A 13,615-nucleotide genomic window follows, 5' to 3' on the forward strand; every position below is an offset into this window, starting at 1 on the left:
AGGAGTGAAAACTATTAGGCAGGCGGTTAGTGGTTGTTGCTTTTACTGAGGACTAGAAAGACAATCCTCCCTGGGGTCATTTACAATGATGCTAGAGCAGAACTTACCTCGACTTTCAACTGGTCCTTCTATGTCAGTTTGAAATGCCTGAAGTGATGGTGATGATTTGATTCTGTGGGCTATGACATAAGCTGTGAGTGAGTGTCAGTCTCAGATGACTTGCATTTCTCAAACAGAGAAGTTTCCTTGAGAACCTTTTCTAGTAGCTAAACAACCCAATTCAAGTTGATTTTTCCATGTTTCACCAAAGCTGCACGAAAATCAGTGGTTTTGAAGAGTGTTCCACAGCCATTGCTTTGATTTTGGAAAATTCATTAAGAACAACAATGACAACAACAACAAAAAATCATTCTAGTAAGTTGCATAAATCTGAACTGGCATATCCCAGATACCCATAAGAAACAGTGTCCTGTTTATAAGGGAAGAGTGTGGTTACTGTGGTCAGACAGCTGGGCAACAGGCCAGGCCATGCCTCCTAAACATATTTTATCTAACCTCATGTCACAGGCAGGATGTGGGCAATGTAAGATTTTCTCTTCTGGAAGGTAAAGGCCGTTCCCAGAGAGCATAGACAGGCATTGCTCCCTTGACAGCTGCTTTGCCTTACACCCACTGAACCTCTACTTCTTCATTACAGTATCAGAGGACATTTCTAGACCTTCTGGGATCAGGACTGGTGCAGATCCACCTCGGTGGCTTTCCCCAGGCAGTCAAAAAGGCAAAGACAGGCTGCAACCAGGCCTGAATGGACCCATTCTTCTCAGCCAGCTGTGAACACTTCAGGTATGTCTCTGCTTGAAGCAGGGGGTGTGATTGTAGCACATAAATAATGGGTTCAGCTAACATGGTATAGACACCATGAGACTGGAGAATCCCTGGAGAGTCCTTGTTCCTTCCCTGGCTGCTGGTGTTACACAGAGTGGCTGGAAGAAGCCAGCAGGGCTACAGGAGCACCTCTGCTTGGTTGGTTGAAGCTAAGGGGACGTCTAGTGGTGGTATTTTAAGATCCAGATTTCCCTTTAACTACAGACATCTAGTAGGAAAAACTTCTAGGCATCTAGGAAAACTGCTGCAGCTTCCTTGAAAGTGATGGGGAGAGTCAGCAATGAGATTAAAGCAGCCTTGTGTCATTTTTCCCTTGTGAAAGAAACTGCCCAATTTAATTACTGGATACAGGCAAAGCTCATCTCTTGGTCTCTGTGCAGCAAACCCTGTGATGGCAGTGGGGCCTCCACACTACAATGCACAATGGGAATAACTGGTGTGAAACTGATGCTGTCTTCCTGACAGGCCTGGTGGGTCTTATTCTGCCTCTCTCTCTGCAAGTGGAGACCCCAGACCATAACCACAAGGAATTTAAACCTTGTCATTTGAATGTTTTATGTGAATACCCAGAACATGTAAAACATTCATGACTTAGACAAAGCAGCGAGACCCTGCTGTGTGACACAGACATGCAGAAGTCAGTTGCTGATTTCTCAATGCAATGCATTGATTTTTGCAGCCATATATCACCTCCCCTCGGACAATAACTGGGGCTTTAGTGTCAGGTAAAACGAGAAGAGACAACACTGTATCACCTGTATCTAGATGCTTATGCACTGCTGTGACTAAGGAGAATGTATATAACTATAGTTAGCAGTGCAAGACAACACAGTAAAGAAATATTGAAGGGAGATTAAAGGAGGATGACTAATATCCTATTTTCTTTTAGAATTTACAAAGATTTGCCTTGGTAAAAATTATATGGTTGGTGGTAAGCTTGTTCTGAGGGAATGTACTCACACAAAGACAGTTCTTTGGCAAAATTATCTTTGAGGCTGTGCCAATAACAGGTAGAGAAACTCAGGTGCAGCTCCCAGAGGGCTGTTCCTCCCTGATGAGGATCATTGCAACAGGCAGGTGTGGTACTGTATTGCTAAACTGCCTCTTTTTTTTCCTCAGTCTAGGAAATGCATCGTTTTCTCAATATAAAGGAACTAATTACTTATTTTTCAGGCTATTTAACCAAATGCAGTATATACATGCCCCACTGGAAAGTGCTCTGGAATTGCTGCTGCTGCAATCACAGCAGGGAAGGATTTTGCTGCTCCTGCTGTCATGTTTTTCTTATGGCATGTTATTTGACAGAGCTGTTTCTTGCTCTTCTTAGGTGTTTTTTTTTTAATGCACTGGGAAACTTTTGCTCTAGCACCTTTGCCAGTTTTCTTTTTGGAGCTCCAGAATTAATTTATTTGAATGTTTCTTTGCTGTTTCTCAACAATTCTTTGTCCTTTTTGTTTCTTTCTCTCTCTCTTACCAGGAAGTCTTTTTCCCCTTCTCAGATCAGTGACCAGCAGAAAGACTGAGAACCTCTTGCCCTTAACCATCTAATTCATTTAGACCAGACTTTTCTCTGCCTTTCTGCCTTGTGTGTTCAAGGCCAGTCATTACCTTGATTTCAGAGCAACCCTCAGTGATTAAATAGTTCTGGTGCTGAGCAGGGAGCACAGGCAGAGCTCAGACATCTACTCTTTCTTCAGGCAAGCTTTCATGCTCCTGTACTTGGAGATGGATAAAATTCCCCATGTGATGTACTGAAGTGGTTTCCTTTTCCACGGATTCACAATGAAATGTGGTTGGGCTTGGTTCGGTTTTTTAAGTTCCTTCCTTCTCACCTCCCAGATGTTTCCAATTGATTATCTTTTCATTTCTTTAAATTTAACTTGTTCCCATTTACTTCTTAGTATATTCTTCCTTATTTAACATTTTTGCTAAGATTTATGCTACATGTACTGAAATCCAAGAGGAGCAGTTCTGTAGATGGAGGTAAGTCTTTTTCCCCAGTGAGATTCTCCCTGTCCCTGCTATCCAAGAGTAAGTAGTTTAATTGACCTTTTTGTTTGGTTGCTTGGTTGGGTTGTGTTGTTCTGTTTTTGGAGGGAGGCAGGGGGAGCAGGTCAGGTAGTTGTAAAGCCACAGGATTTAATTTTACCTTTTGCTGTTCTGTGACTTTTCCAAAGCTTGTGAGGTACTGAAGGGGTTTGTGGTGGGAAAAATTAGCAGATGCCTTTTTATTCATATCAGCACGTTCTGCAAGGGCTGCCTTTCCATTGTGACATCCCCTCTTCTGGCCTTGCCTCACTCATCTACAGCTGCCACTGCTCTGGGCAGCGCTGCAAATTGCAAACCCCTGGAGGAGAGGAGGGTTCCTCTCATTTGGAAGAAAGCTTCCATTTTCTAGTCTTGGACTGAGCTTGGAAGTATCTTGTTTTTCTGAAGGACTTTGTCACTTGCTACTTTGTGACACGTGGCAAATCAATTTGGGTTTCCCAACTCTTTCTCAGGGCATCACTCTGCTTTCCCAGCTGTCTTGACGGACACATTACATTTGCACTTGCAGCGTCTGAGCGAGGCTGGTATCTGCAGGCATGATGGAAATCTTTTCTCCTTTCTTGTGGCACGTCTGCAGAGAGGGTGTACTTAACGCAGTGTGTGTCATGACTGTGCCTGCAGGTGATGCTCGGAGGTCTCTCCCCGGGCTGCACGCCCCGCGCTGCTGCATTGCTGGATGCTGCTGCTGCTGCCCATCCTCTCTCCAGTGGAGCAACAGTGCCAACTGCTGGCTGCTGCGCCTGGCCTGCCCGGGGACCGCGGTGCCCTGAGCTCAATTCTGAGGGCAGCGCTGCCTAAAACACAACAGCGTCCCTTCTGCTGACGGTCTGGCTCCTTAGCAGTAGTATCTCAGTTTGTTAGTCCTTCTTCCCATACCAAAATAAGATTCTGTTGAGCCCAGGTAAGCCTCAGGTTACCTTTCCTGGAGACGTTTCTAATTGTTAATGTTGGTTTAAAGCTCCATGTCTCTCCTGATCCCCCAGGAGTGGCTGCTCAAGGAGGGGAGAAGGTTTCTGCTCTGAGCAGTGGAGGGCCAGGAAAGGTGTCGTGTGCTCCCTGAAAGTGCTTTAATTATTCAGTTGTGGCAGCAATTTCCAGCTACGTGTTTGGGATACTTTTACTGTTATAGCCACAATGAGCTATGGAGAAAATGAGATGGTGGTTTATGCATTTCTGCACAGAGTACCACACAGCATTTTTGCCCAGGAAAAAAACAGGGAAAGAAAAGGGGAGGGTAAGAAAAAGGAGATAATCCACAGCTGTACATATAAGTGTCATTTTATTTGAATTTCAGTGAAATGTTTTAATAGAAAAAATAGTTTGTTTGTGCCTTGTTTTTCTTTTCCCAAGAATATCAAATGGAAAAGAGAAGTTTGTTTCTTTAAATGTTTCCTGTGAGAAAGGGGTTACAGTGTTTGCAGGAGGTGACTGCAGAGAGGACACATGTATGGGGAGTATGAAACTGGGAAAGAAAAAAAGTATAAAAACAATTAAGAGGGCTTTTCAGAGAAAGGAGAAAGAAAGTGAATGGGTAAAGCAATAAACCTCGGTGAGAAGATACGGGGAATTTTGCAGAGGAAAAAAACAGGGAGGGATAGGAGGCAGCCAAACAAACTGAAAGTGAGTTTGATGAGTCAGGGTTTCTGTGGGTTTCTTGCATCTCCCAAAAGGCCATTTTTTACTTCCTCCCAGCCACAAGTGTTCTTCATTATTTTTGGAACAGAACATGAGAGGAAAACTAATAAATCAGCTATTCTTAAACATATGTGACAAGCCCAGGCTGGGGCACAGGTGGACCACAGGCACAGGAGGTCTCTTAAATCAAAGTTGGAGAGCTTTGGACAGCCAGCAGGTTTAGCACTGCTTCCAGCCCTCTGTTACTCTTTCAATCATGTAGTGTTTTGGATAGGGAAATCTAAACCAGGCAAAAAGAAAAAAAAAAAAATAAAAGCAGCATTTTGATGCTGCCTTGATAGACAGGACCATCAAAAGTCCTTTTGTGGAACTGAAACGTCAGTAAAGAATTTCTTCTTTATATCTAATCTAAACCCACATCTTTCACTGTGTATTGATCTGTTCCAATGACAATATATTGACTTTTTATTACTGATGTCAATACTTAAGCTGGATGTAATGTCATTATTTACTATTTTTTAATTAAATGAAATGAAATTTTTTCCAGGACATGTGGTTGCAATTTTCAAGAGTCTTGCTCTAAGCAGGCACTGATTTATTTTACTTTCACACAGACAGGTGTTTCTCCTAAGCCGTTTGTTTCTGTCAATAAAGGGAGCAGGCTTTGTGCTTTCTTATCCACGGCAGGCCTTGGCCACTGAGATAACCAGCCTCTTACTGAAAATATAGTGTTAGATGTATAAGATATTATTATGTTATTAGGGAAAATTAATGGGAGCAGGGCTGAAAAAGCTGAGCAGACCTGATGGAAAGAGGAGGATGCAAAGGAGTGTAGTTCTGCACACAGAGGTGGGATGTGAGGCTGGGGAAGGCAGAGGGCTGTCACTCCCCGTACCAGCCATGGGTTTTCCCTACCGTGGGGTGGGATACGGTGGGGACAGGTGAGGTGGCTGTGTCTGCTGTCCCTGCAGGCTGAGCAGGGGCAGTGGTGCTGGGAGCCACAATGCCGCTAGATGTCCCTTGTCACCCGAGTGAGGTAGGCAGCTCGTCCCTATCTCTGCACTTCGGGCATGTGTGATGTAGTGTTATAAAGAAGCCTGTTCTTTAAGTGTTAAATTTGAAGAAAAGTTGTGTCTATATTGAAAAAATAAGTCTTGTATTAGCCTGTCAAGGATAGCAAGGAGAAAGTTACTTCTTCAGCCACTTTAATTTTCATCAGAAGATATTCCATCATAGGGAGGATTTTGTTTTGAAGAGGTATTTACAGGGCAGTTGAATATTTCCTGGGGGAAAAGAAGTCATGCTAGGAAGTGCTGGTTTGGTGAGCCTAATAAGGTGGGGTCCTGGCAGCCTGCATCAGCTGAGCTGGTGGAGGGGGAAAGACCTGTGGCCTTTCCTGTGTCTTCTTAGTGACTCTGCCATTTTAGGCATGCTTATGTTGAAAAGGGCCAGTAAAAGTTTACTTCTATGAAGAACTCAGCCTCTCCACCTCAATGGTGCAGCCATACCCCCAAAGGCTCAGCATGCCCCTGCAGAGAGGGGGAAAGGCTGGTGGAAAAGGGCATGGCCACTGAGGGAGGTGGGCTGGTGCTGTCATGTGGCATGGAGCAGGCAGAGTGAAGGGCAAGCGTGTCTAAAGGGGTCATGGGCAAACCTCCCAAACCCTGCTTACGCCTGACCCCTCAAAAACCTTCCCTCACACTTCCCAGCCCCTGTGTCACTCAGCACACACAGAGCCATGTGGAACTCATGCTGGCCAGCCACATGGCTTATGTGTGTCCCTCCAGCCAGCTGTGGTGCCATACCAGCGGTGCTCTTGCCCCTCCACACCAGTTTGAAAGCTGGATTTGAAGGGCAGCCTCCCACAACAGGAGTGTGTCAGTCTCTTAGCAGTCCTTCAAGAGTTAATTGTTCCCTGTGCCCTAGGCATGTGGCCATGTCTTCTCCACAGTGGAAGCTGTGTTTCCATATGTCCCTATCCCCCATGGCTGGCACCTCAGCGTGGGCATCTGTGCAGCTCTGCATGCCCGTGCCCTTGCGAAGACTCCTCTGAACTCGTGTTGGGCAGCTCCTGCAGTGCCCTGTGTGCCTTCTGCACATACCATGGCTGCGTGTGCAGTGGGGAGGGATGCCCCTAAACTGCCCTGAAAGCAACTACAGGGCTTTACCCGCCCAGACAGCGTTATGAACTTTGCTCCAATATAAGGAATAACTGACTGACTGTCCCCTGTTTCTCAGGGGGTACTGCTGCGGTGCGTGGCTGCACGAACCAAGCTGTTGAGTATTCAGAGTCACATCTACCTGCCTGAATGACAGAAATGAAGCATTTACTGCTTTCTACTTCATTTAAACCCATAGGAACCTGTAGGGCTCATCCTCCTCGTGCACCAAGGTATCCACATGTGCCACTTACCAATGGGGGCTTCTTCACCAGCAGTGTCTGAGCAAATCTCTTAATAGCAGAGGGACTACACAGATTACTGTGATCATAATTTGGCCAACATAGCCTTTAATACTAATGGTGATGTTGGAGATGGAAAGCCCAGCTTGACTCTCGGATCCCTGCTGAAAAGTAATAAAATAAAGAGGAACAAAATCTGTGCGTGCATTTGCTACCAAACCTTTGAAAAACACAAAAGTGGAACCCTGCCAATGCTATTGCTGGCAATTTCTCATAGTGGAGCCTCATTTTGAGTTAGGATTAGAAGTGAAAGTGCATTTTTTTTTCTCTGACATTGGTATCATGTTGATGTGTACAAATGGAGGGCTTACAGTTATTTGACATTTGTTGTATTGTAATTATTGTGTGTCACTCTTACACCTTCAGAGTATTTTTTAATATCTTCTGATAGTACAGTAATTAGAAAATAACTTCAGCTATCATAAGAAAAAGGTGTCTATTTTATTAACACAAAGAGCAGACAAAGGAAGCACTTCAATGGGAGTGCTCTTAAAAATGGAGCTGTGTTTCTTGTTGCTTTGTTGAGAGCACGGATGAAGGCAGGCTGGCTTTATGGAGTCCTTTGTTCATCCCTGGGCAGTGCAGAACTCGCAGCTAAATTCTGTTGTCAGAAAATTCTATGATGGTAGCTGAGAATTATATAATATCTTGCATATTCATTTCAACAACAAGAAAAAAAATTCCTAACCCATGGCTTGGATTTTGAATATCAAGAAAGAGACTTCAGTACCAAGAAATGAGCCTGCAGTACTAAGAATACAGAAAAAGCTGCTAAAAATTTTTAAACATAAGAAGAGCCACTTGATATAACCAGTAGCAAATAAAAACGGAATGTAAATGGAATTTTAAATTATTTATTTTACTCTCTCTCCTTTTTTCATGTTAATATATCCTTGGCTCTAGTTCAGAATGACATGCTAATTATGAATGTAAGAAAACCTAACTTTTTATTGTGCTAATTAAACTGTGTGTCACATAGACATTTGGGGAGAATTTCCCATGCTTTCTAGTGTGAATGGAAGGAAAGAGCAGAGGTGCTCACTTAAAACTGGATTTTTTTTTCCTAGTACCTTGCAAAAAGGCATCATTGTATTTTGATTAATCCATGCTTGGTCCACCTCGGATGTTTCCATGGAAACAGAATTTTTTTCCTTGATGGAAATTGTTAGGCTCAGGAAAGCTCCTCACTGCACAAAACCACTTGAGCTCCTGAAGAACTACTTGTTGGAAATTTAATGTGCATAAACAAAACTCCCAAATTCCTCCTTAGTGTTATTGTTGTCAATGCTAATACAGAACTGTTTTCTTAATGATACACAGTGGTGTCTTTTCACTCCACCAGAAAATAGAGTGAGAGTAGTATTAGTTCTGTTGCAAGAGAGCACTTTTCCAGGTCCAGAAATAATCAGCCTGCAAACCTTCCAAAATTAAATTTTAAGAGTTCTGGTGTGTGTATATTATTTAGTTCTGGATCCAAATATTTTGGCTTAATGGTTGTTAAAATTTAATTAATTTTGTTTTAGTTAAATTTACAGATTGGAAATAATTTAAACATATTATTCCTGTGTGCCTCAATTTTGGATATGGAGTTTTGTTAGGGTTTGGTTTGGTTTGGTTTGGTTTTGGGTTTTTTCCTCCCAAAGAAAATACACTCTTTTACTGGATGCTACTGTGATATTTGGAATACCTTTTGAAAATCAACCAACAGAGGGAGTATTTGTGTATTATTATTAATTTAACTGAATGGTTGGAAACATTACTCTCATTTTCCCCATCATTTCCGGACAGCATATTTATTGTGTAAAATTATAGGATTTCTTGACCATTAAAATTTCTTGTTTTGGAGTGTTTTAGTTTTAAAAAAGGTCAGTCTTGAATTTAGCTGACAGTGCAAGTGGCTATTTTAAATTGATTGTCAGGTTTATATTTTTTTGTTTCATCTTTGTTCATCATGGCAAGGAATCTGCCAAATGGAAAAAGGAAAATCACTTTGAGAGCAACCACATTTTTCAACTTCTTCCAGAGACATACTGAAAGCAGAAATTATATGTCAACTAGAGAAAAAAAAGCAGAAGCCCCAGTATTTCTTGGTACCTCTTTTACATGCTCACTCTTAGAATGTGAATAAAAAGGATGATGATGATGTGTACAGTATTAGAATGTGGATGATGATGATGATGATATTAATAATAATGTTTTGCACCCTGTATTTTCCCAAAATCTTTCCTCTTCACCTTTTGGGGCACTGTTACTTTTAGCCACTCTCACTGCACTGTATAATACTTCTCTATTGTCCTCACAAGGAGTGAAGCAATTGCTGCTCTTTGCAGTGTCTCAGCAGATCAGAGCCAGGAACCCAGCTGAATGTCATGGGAGGCTGTGCAACACTTTCGAACTATGAAATAACTGGGAGACACCAGGACCTGGCTGCAGAAACTGGAGAGAGACTTGATGCAGCACCAGGGCTGAGCATCCCTCTTGGCTGGGAAATGTGACACTGCCCAAAATGGTCCTGTAGTCAGGGTCTGGTGGTGACATACCACTAGGCTGACTTTGGAGAACTGTGCTGCACAAAGACCAGGGTTTCTCTGAAGACAATAACTCTCCTTTATAGGTGGGGCTGCTTTAATGAGTGCTCATTTTGAACCTCAAGGGACTCATGTGTTAGATACTTGGAGTTAGTAAGGTCTTTTAGTAAGGAAGATTTTTTTTTTCCCTTCATACTGCTTTCCCTGCTGATTAAATTGGGATGTAACTCTTTGCCTCAGCCCTGAGAATGAACAACCACAGGAACTTGCAATGTCTCTATCTCTTGAGGACAGGAAGACACAGAACTATTTTAATGCCATTAACAGCACCTTATAATTAAGTGGAGAGCAGCACAGTCTGCAGCACCGCCGTGTGCAGCAGAGGGAGAACCCTATTTATACGCCAGCAGGCTATTCTGGGAGTGCTAACACTGGGAGTGAGCAGCTGTGAGAAAAACAGAGAATAAGTGCTAGTACACTCTGAAATGGAAATCATAGCAAAGCGCCATATGTGTTGACTAAGTAGTCCCGCCAGCGCCCTCGTTTCAGTGCTCTGAAGTGATAGCTTCCAACTTGCTTGACGAATTTTCACAAAATTGCTATTCCAAGCAGCAGTCTCCAGAAATGTAGCCATTCCATTTATACAGCACATGGCATAACACGGGTCTGCAAACTTCAGTCTCGAACACTGCTGGAAGACCAGGCAAGAATTGAAATATTTGCCTTCCTCGTTGCAGACCTCATTAGCCCCCGTACATATCATCCCCTGGGAATGCAGTTTCCTGATCCTGAGGTTCTCCTGTGAGCACCATGCAGATGGATTCCTGTGTGCAGGACTCACGCATTCCAATGTTTACCTTCACCTCTTAAAGCTTTAAAACAAATATGAGAACAGAATATTAATTCCCTTGGCAAGGCTGCTTTTCTGCATGGTTTGGTTATTTGCCTACCATGACACTGGTTACTCGGAATAGTTTGCTTTCAATTTTGTTCTCAGGCTCTTTAAAGATTTGAGATCGTGTGAGACCATGTTTGTGCAAGGGGAGTAACTTGTGCCAAGCTGTGGCACCTGTATGCAGCCAAGGTCAAGCCAGAACTTGTGATAGTGGGGACCTGGCATGGATTTCCTAAAATTTGTGAAAAGCCAGTCTATTAAAAGCAGTCAGGGCTCTGTTATAGCCTCATCTCTCAAATCCCTCTGCACATAGCATTGTAAAGCATCGAAAATCCAGTGGTTCTTGAACACTCTGGCTCCATCACAGGTGTTAAGCCCTTCACAGGCGTTAAGCCCTTCTCAGCATGGCAGCTCCAGGCACCAGCTTGGAGTCACTTACTGCAGTCCTGGATGTAATTGCAGTCATGTGTCCATCCCAGCATGGCCTTCCAGACCCAGAGGTCTGTGCCACAGCTGTGGCCCCAATTCTGTTCCCTCCTTCCTCCCAGTTGCAAGTCCTGGTGGAATTCCTCCTCAGACCAGGCATTACTCCCAGGACATCTAAGTTCTATGTCGTTGCTGCGTGTTGCTCTGCTGGCACACCTGGTGGTGTCTTAAAAATGCCACCATGTTTTCTGATATTTCCCATGATGAAAATCATGCTCCCTGGACAAAAAGCCTGGGATCACATGGACATTCTCACTACCTGCATGCTCAAGACCTGGAGTGACCTAGGCCAGGTAGTGTTTGACAGCTTCAGTGTTTCCCACCTGAAATCTTCTTTAATTTTCATTTTCTATCTCAGATTTGTGTACTTGTGCATAACAGCAACTTGTGCATCTAATATCAGAGGTTTTCTCAGTAACTCTTTTAATTAACCCTGGCAGTTTTGCAGTTTATTAGCACCTCAAAAAGTTTATGTATTTGTCTTGTGGGAAACACCAGGTAGATGCCTGAGGAACTCACTCTGCCAATTTATTATTCTGGATTATTTGAAAGAAAGTAAAAGCAATTTGTGGTTTGGTTGCAGAATAAGGTGTGAGTCAAAACCAGAGTCTCAGCAAATCTGAGATTTATATAGACAGATCCAACTCTGTGTGTCTCACTGAAAATCTGGAGGATGCAAGTACACAGTAAAATATGTAACAAATCTGAGGATCTAACAGATCTGTGAGCAAACCAAGAGCTTTCCAATTCTGTAATCACTGTAGGCATCCAACTCCCACTGACTGTCGAGGTTGTGTGTCTTACTACGACTCTTTAAAGGTCATGCTTAAAGATTAAACACAAGAGGTTTCTTGCTGGTGTTGATGAACAGAAATAATTTGCTATCATGATTCAACAGCAGCTGTGCACGAGAAGATTGTCAGTGGGAAGGTGTTCTGGATTAAGTTAAACACAGGCTTCATGGCCACAATTTTGTAGGACTCCACAGCTGCTGCTTTCATCTTAATTGATTTCTTATTTGGGATTGTCCTCATACAGCTGTAAACTCAGAGATGGTGGAACCCCAAGGTGAAAAGGAGGGCATTGAAACCAGCTCCTGACCAAAATTCCTCTCATGACTCAGATTCCTCTCATCCCGCCGCGGGCCAAGGATGCTGATGCAAGAGCAGCAGTTCCCATGAAGGAGCACAGCTCAAGAGAACAGAATTTTAGGCACATGCACACAGTTGTGTGGTTAATCATGAATGAGTGGAGCGTGTTTTGGAAATGTTGCATAATGTAATCACTGGCTTCTGAGCTGCAAACTCCTCAGGGAAATTACTGTTGTATGAATGTGCGTGTTAAACCATACGGCCACTGTATACAATGTTGTGCTCAGGCAAAAAATAGGTCAGTCAGTAATTTGACCTAAGTTCTTCTTATGGGTCATCAAATTAGTCAGAACCATATTTGCTGAACTTTAAAGTGGAGTTATTTTAGGGCCCATGGGATTTGAAGGTTCTGAGTCAAGGGAACAAGCTCCATAACTTTTTTATTGACAACAGTTAAATATCCTTTCCTAGCACCTTTAAATGCAGCAATACTTTTGCATGCCTAAAATTCAAGAAATCTAAGTAGTCATTAGTTTTTCTAAACACTTGTCCTTTGAAAACTGGCTGCTTAAAAGAGCTGTGAGCTAAGCACAAAAATGGCTTCAAATAGAATAACTGAGGCCAGGAGTGATGTTTGGAACCATCATTCTTCAAAAACTGTTGCCATGCTAGGGGAAGGGAAATAGCTGAGAGAACTTTTGGTAATGGTGCTTGAAAATAGAGTGTGTGTGAAGAAAAGAGACATTGCAACAACAACAACAACAACAAATTAAACATAATATACATAATGTATCAGGTGGCCTTTGATCTGCTTCATTCCAAACTTTCTTGAGAGTTGTCCTTTTTCATATTCAGACTTTTTGACCTTGTTTTGCCACACGGGTTTAAGTGTTAGTACAGACACTCGGGAAGGTTCCAGAAGTTCACAGGTCCAGAGCTTTGTTTTATGTCCCTTAACCATCTCATGCATGGTTACTTTGGCAGTTTCTCATGCCTTGCAAACTGTGCTGCGCTCAAGGTCTTTCACAGGCTCAAGGACAACCTGTGGGAATACTTAATGAGCATTAATGGGCCTAATGACCCCATTGGCCAGCCTCACCTGGACCCTCCAACCACACCATGGCCTGGGGGTCAGCTCAGTTCAGCCTGGAGCTGCTGCTCCTCTCCTGAGTTTCTGTGGGGCTGTGCTCTCCTGCTGCCCCTCCTAGGTGGCTCCTGGCTCATCCTTTGCTGAGCTGTGGCCTGTAAATGGACACTGTTACTAGTCCTCTTGGTGAGGCCTTGGATGGTGGGGTGTGATCTTCTCCTGCTTAATCCCTGTTGTGAGGAACGGCCCGTGTCTTTCTGGTGGTGAGACTGATTCCCAATCCAGTTTCCTCCAGGATGATGAGGAGGTTGTTGTTCCCAGGACGTAGGTCAGTAACTATTTTTATACCCTGCACCTGAAAAATTTTAAGGCAATATTGTCTATTCTAACTTCCAACCCATATTTTTTTCATGCTCGTTCTCATTTAACATAACTTGTGTATTTTACTATATTTTGCTATTATTTGTGAGGCAGCAAATTTGCTGACATGAAAATTTT

At 43.1% G+C, this 13,615-nt stretch overlaps 1 protein-coding gene across 6 annotated transcripts in view; it reads left to right on the top strand.

Moving 5' to 3' along the window:
- TRIM24 (tripartite motif containing 24) overlaps nucleotides 1-13,615 on the top strand; it is a 172,895-nt gene that overhangs the window by 16,763 nt on the left and 142,517 nt on the right. For all 6 annotated transcript variants that reach the window (XM_069003209.1, XM_069003205.1, XM_069003206.1 and 3 more), the window contains exon 6: nucleotides 698-843. The gene's annotated coding sequence lies outside the window, so the exon portion shown is untranslated. The remainder of the gene's footprint in view (nucleotides 1-697; nucleotides 844-13,615) is intronic.

Source organism: Aphelocoma coerulescens, chromosome 1A, assembly GCF_041296385.1.
Source record: "Aphelocoma coerulescens isolate FSJ_1873_10779 chromosome 1A, UR_Acoe_1.0, whole genome shotgun sequence".
Lineage (NCBI taxonomy): Eukaryota > Metazoa > Chordata > Aves > Passeriformes > Corvidae > Aphelocoma > Aphelocoma coerulescens.